The sequence below is a fragment of the Trichoplusia ni genome, chromosome 4 (genome assembly GCF_003590095.1).
Source record: "Trichoplusia ni isolate ovarian cell line Hi5 chromosome 4, tn1, whole genome shotgun sequence".
NCBI lineage: Eukaryota > Metazoa > Arthropoda > Insecta > Lepidoptera > Noctuidae > Trichoplusia > Trichoplusia ni.
In genome coordinates, this window is record NC_039481.1 from 100,319 (window position 1) to 106,756 (window position 6,438).

Sequence of the window (6,438 nt, forward strand, 5' to 3'; positions counted from 1 at the left end):
GTAAGAAGAGCATACAATGAGAGCATAAATAATTTATCGAATCTTTGTACTAAGTTTGAAGTGTCACTTGGTCGGCCATCTTTCCTGAATGCCTGTTGAAAGAATAGTCCTTCTTTGAGCATAGTCTTTGACTGTTTCATCCCATTTAGAAACAGAGAGTCTACTTATCTTAAAATACTGTAGCAGAATCACAATTGTTTAAGATTGGATTCTATGAGATTGGCATAGGACCAGAAAAAGTCCTACCATAAAGTGAGGCTAAAAACCTGCACCAGGGAGGCAAAGGTTGTAAATCAATCATTTCGTAAACAAGGTAAAATACGTGTATTCGTTACATTTCCAACACGCCTGTCAATAATAATCGATTTCGAAACCAGAGAGGTATTTTTCACGCGTACCTAGCTAATGTACGCAACAACTGCCTTGATACGTTTAAGACCATTACGAATCACTATAGGCTAAGGTAAGTTAAGAAAAAGGCAGTATTCATTTGGAGCTATCCTAGCTAAAACTCATAAAGTTATACACGGTGATTTTTTTGTCGTCTTACAAAAGCGGCCCAGTTCATGTATCCGACGTAAAATACCCCTAGGCGCGAATTTTTTTTTTTTATCATGAACTAAGATAATACATAAGTACCAAGAAAAATTAAACAAGAGAAATCTGAAAATACTCTTAAAAATGATCAAAACTTCGCCGCCCGCGCCTCTCACCATTGTTACAAGGCTCGGACCGCGCTCGTAACAGAGCTGTATTTCTAAAAAACTACAAATTGCATCATAATATTTAATAAAAATTGCATTTTAAATTTATTCAAATCTCATAAATACCTATTTTTTTTTATCATGAACGTATTCTAGTCATTGGATACATGAACTGGGCTGCTTTTGTAAGACCACTAAAAATCAAGGTGTATAATACTAGATGTTCCAGGAAACGTTGTTTTGCCATACAATTAAGTTTTAGAGAGAAAAAAGGCAGTGTGAAAAAGGAAGTGTGGCACATGTGCTCTGTTAAATTATATAGTAATTATGACGTAGTTATTACACAAACAGCAATAATTTTATGAACGTGCTTCTTTGATTATAATGACCAGTATCATCATAAGGAAATATACTTGATTTTTACATAATCAGTGTTAATATACAAGCCACGATAGTCTTGTAAGGGTTTTAGAAAAATAATATTTTATAGATTAGGTTATTTTTTTACACTTAAAAATGAAGTCCGACATTTGTATACGTTACATTTTAAATTTGAAATTTAAAAAAGAGTTGAAATGCTAAACATCCTAAATCCTAAATGCGGGAGTCGTTTTCTTTTAAAAAGACAAGAGAAAGAAAGTAAATGAAATAAATGAAAAAATGTATTTGCATTTTCCATATTTTATGCGATTAAATCGAAATCTAAATGAAAACCGGTCAAGTGCGCGCCGGACTTGCTAGAGAGGGCTCCGCAGTCCGCACAAACAAACAAAAAAGCTTATTTTTTAACTTTGCCCATCGAATTTACAACCGTACCAATCGTTCCTTAACCTAGATATTTTTTATTTTGTCTTACGCGTATTTATTGGGATAGCCAGACTAGTTTCGGTTCCAACCGGAGTCGAGTCGCGAGTCGTAATTGAATTAATATTCAATCACCTTTTAGACATATGTTGATTTATTGTTATTACGTCCTAATATAGATAAATAAGGGCTAATAAGCCGTTGACCGATAACACATAGATAGCAGCATCACATGACGGCTCAGTAGATAACGGGTCACGGACGATTGATTTGACTACCAACTGGCATAAATTATGTCATACTAGTAATATACATTTATAGGATTTAGTTATTTATTTTATATTCGAGGTAAAGAGAAAAAATGAATCTTGTAATGTCGTTGGCTTGTTGGTCTAGTGGTTAGTGGTCCTGACTGCTATACTGAAGTCCATGGGTTCGATTCCCCCAAAGGAAAAATCTTTGTGTGATGAGCACGATCGTTTGTTCTACGTCTGTGCGTACTTTTTCTATAAAAAATAAGTATGTTTATTAGTTCTGTAGTACTATAATATAAGCTACGATTATTATAGACTAGATGTCGTTGTGTAAAGCTGTATAAAACCGAATTTATTTAACTGGTAAGTATAAGTAACTTAAATGTAGTTCTTATAATTGAAGACATAAATGACATAATGTAGGTATCTCACCAATTTACTAAAAAAAATATAACTTTCGTATTTTCCATACTTCAAATAACTTTAAAAGTTAAATTAGGACTAAGAATTAAATCTATAACCCTAGGTAAGGAAAAAAGAAATATATTTTAAACATCATGCATTCACTGTTCAGTTTGGTTGAGCAACCGAGTGACTTGTAATATTGTGTAATACGTTTTGTTACTTAAATTATTTCGTTTTATACATTACTTTCTCGTAGTAATAAATATATTTATATCGTACATACATATACCTATACGTGCTCACCTATATTTTAGTATAAAACTAGCTAATAAAAATGATCTCACGTCTATCTACTCAATATTTATTGGACGTCTTATCTCTATCTAGATTTAGTCAAATACCCTATTATGGTGACCACATCGTTCACTCAAAATTTTGTACAAAATACATATTGTACAAAATAGTGTATTAATTAAATATACCAACCATCTGAATCTAAGGGATTGTCGATTTCGTCAAACTTCAACTGGCAAGGTCAGTTAATTCAAATTTCTCCAAGTAATGCCCAATAGTCGGGCGCAGACCATGACGGCTTGCGTTATCTCCAAGCCGCCTAGTTTCAGTTTAAAACTAACTGATTGCCTTGTTAAACGTCAAAACGGTATTCGTATTATAATATTATTATAACAAGCTATATCAGTTTTAAGTTCAGTTAAATTGGTGTGGTTTGTGCGAGCCCGGGAGTCGGGAGTGAATATAAAAAAAAAATATTTTTATTAATTAATATAATATTTTTATTATTGTCGTGTGTGAATGTTTCGGTTTATTTTTCTTACTTAAATAATATATTAAAAATGGTGTTATTTTTTTATAAATTATTTGTATGCGTGTGATATTATATTTAAAATTTATTAAAATTGTGTGTGGCAATACTAAAAATGCGTATGAAAAAGACGTTTTTGATTTTTGACAAGGATGTTGATATTAATAATGAAAGCGAACCGCTACTTCGTGATGGAGACAGTGACTCTAGTGAATGGCAAGTCTTATTATTCATTATAATTCTCAAATCTTAACATTCGTTCGAATATATGGGAATAAGTTTTTTTAAACTGAGATGTATCGCCCTAAGGCAGTCACAGCTTGTCACACACACGATAAATGCCAAGTACAAAATTAAATAAGCTAAAGAAAAACAAAAAAAACATCCATCAGCATTATTACCGTACCGAACATTGCTTAACATCGATTCTTATTTTCATTATATCCGGCTATATAGACAACTGACATGCATCATATAAAAGTGCAACTGTCTATAAAGTTCCCCTTTTACCCATTGCATACACGAAACTACTTAAATATGTGTGTGCCGAATTAATGTGAACCCTATCACTAAGAAGAACGTCACGAAATATAGTGTAGTCGCTTATGAACACAATTAACTATATGTTTTGATCCAAGTATATTGCTCCTTACGTATATACGGAAATCATTTTATCTAGATAACAACATTATAATGCAAGCAAAGTATTAGATTCAAGTGCTCTTGATTTACTTGATCAACAACTATGGAATACATAGTTAATACTGCAGTACTGTTAGTACCCATATATGTATATATTTATATATATACTGGTATTAACAATAATGTCTTCACCGACTTCGGTTAATACGGCTAGTGACACAGGAGCTCCACCCAGAGCAAGATATAATAGTTATGCACAGGGTCCCAATTCTGCTATTTACAATGGCCCATAAATGAATGGAAGTTGGATTAAATTCGCACTATTCGTATTATTCTAAGCATTTTTCCAACACAATAATTTGAAATTCAATACGGGGTGGAACAATCGCGGTCGATACAATGAATTTCTAATTATTGAGTTGAAATCGTTTCTAGTTTAATCCTATTGCCATAAATTCGTCGCCCACAGTTAATACCAGAAGGGGCCCAGGGGCCCATGAGCACTTGTTCCCTTACTCTCATAACCCGATGCGACGATAATCCGACACAATGGAAAGAGATCAGGCGCTGGACCCTTATTTTCACTTGTCTTCCGAAATACACCAACTGTGATATGACCCTTTAAAATGCACGAAAAGTTGATGCGTGGACATCGAAATTGAGACCTTTGACGAATAAAGCCCTAATTCCGCATTTTACTATGGCCGGTAACTGAATGGATTATATGTGACACTCTTCGTATTTATAATGTAAAGAAAGATCCCGCCCATCTTTGCCAACTCCAGAAAACCATGATCAGATGTAATTATCTGATCAAAACCGATTACCAAACAGCAGTTAAACTCAGTGTATCCAAGGGAAACGATTGAAGGTCTTGGAGCACGCAATGAAATTAGAATCAGAAGTAGTAGCTTAGGAGTAAGAAAAAGTAAAAAAATTTCGTTTATTATGAAATTATTATTTTGAAACACTTTACATCCTGTAAAATCTCCATCTACCATAAAAGTTTATTGGTAAAAGTTGTTGCAATTTATGTTTATATAATAAAATATTTCGCTATACCACATGTTTAAAATACTAGCGGATGAGAATCAAGGTTTCGTGTTGACCTGATAATATTACTGATAACAGTTACATTTTGACGGAGTTCAAACTCCGAACGATTATATGTACATAGTAAAATGAATAAGAATGAAAACCTACAAGACAAAGTGGCTCTACCAAAACCCACACCAAGTAAAACTGATCCGTTTTGGGAGAGGGATGCCGCTCTACGTAGGATAATGCTGTGTCTCCCATCTATAAAAAATAAATGCGGACAACATCACATACATTGTTCTGAACCCAAAGTAAGTTGCTAAAGCACTTGTGTTATGGAATTCAGATACAATGAGGGTACCACAAACACCTAGACCCGGGAAAATGTAGAAACGTGAATTTTTACATTGACCCAACCGGGACCTCAGAGCTAGCGACACCTTGAAACCGGTGCGTACGCCACTCGACCACGGAGGTCGTCATCTTTTCGTCGCTTTCTATTACTGCGTCAGTCCTATTTCATAAGGTTCTGGTAGGGTTAGGATATTATATACTGGAAACCGATCAGAAATATTTTCCCGATCAATTTAAATGGTTAAAGAAAAATTGTTTTCATGTTATACGAAGACCTTTATTTTTTCATGGTTTTTAGCACGTCTGACAAGTCGATATCGGACGGTTACTTACGGAGCTTTTCTTTTATAAAAAAAAATCAAAAATCATTTCTTTAAATAAGGCCGTTATTTAGCAATTTTTGAACGTCAAAGTTCATTTATTCAACATCCGCCGGTTTCTAGTAAATCTAGCTGTAGTTTAGAAACGGTGCTTAAATTCTTCAACACAGCACATACCCTAACATTTTATTCTTGGAGTTAAATGCTAACGTTAAAAGAGATACATATTTAGTTTCATGCCCCTTCTCCATGGTATGACATTTTGGATCCGCGCAACTAGAGTCATCAGATCTGAAATTTTACTTTACCTAAGTGCCTTATTAGGTCTAGGATAAAAAAAACTTTCTGTTTTTGAACGAGGGATAACTTTGTTTACAAATCAAGTATGTTATGGTAAATGACAATTGACAGGTAATAGTTGACGCTATAAATATTAAGGGTTTATCTAAAAGGCAGAAATGACGCAACGCATAATTCTTTTGGGAACTTTTAGCAGTATTTCCTCTGTTTTCCTAGAGTGTGACGTTTGTTAGTTGTATCAATGTTGATGTTTTGTCTCCAGGAGTCAGTCGCCGCCCAACCAGCAGTTTAACGTCATCCGGAGGGTGTACCAGCAAGATACACTGAACAAGGATGCTGATTACCAAGCGTATCATGATTTTTAGCGATACTCGTCACAGCTGAATGAGCTGATTGCAGTAATGTATTAACAATTATTTGGGTATAAGTATCTGATTTTAATTATTCATGTGATATTGGTAAAATAGAGAGGCCGAAGAATTTTTTTTTCGGCTGTCACCTGTAGTGATATGATAGTACGATTATTTTTAACGGAATATTTCTTCGTGCCTTATGCGTGGTTTGACATGGAAAAGTTTACGAAATTTTTAACTGACTCTTGAGATAGGAGGTTTTCAATTTGGATATTTGTATTATTATTATTATTTTAGGTCAAGTGTACTCTTAGATGTTATGTCAGAAGAACTACAACACCCTGGTCTGCAAATACTCTTTATGTATAAGCCAGGCTTGATTGGCTAATAATTGACAATTGAATTTTGTCTTGTAAACTATTTTACTTCTTATCACACTTA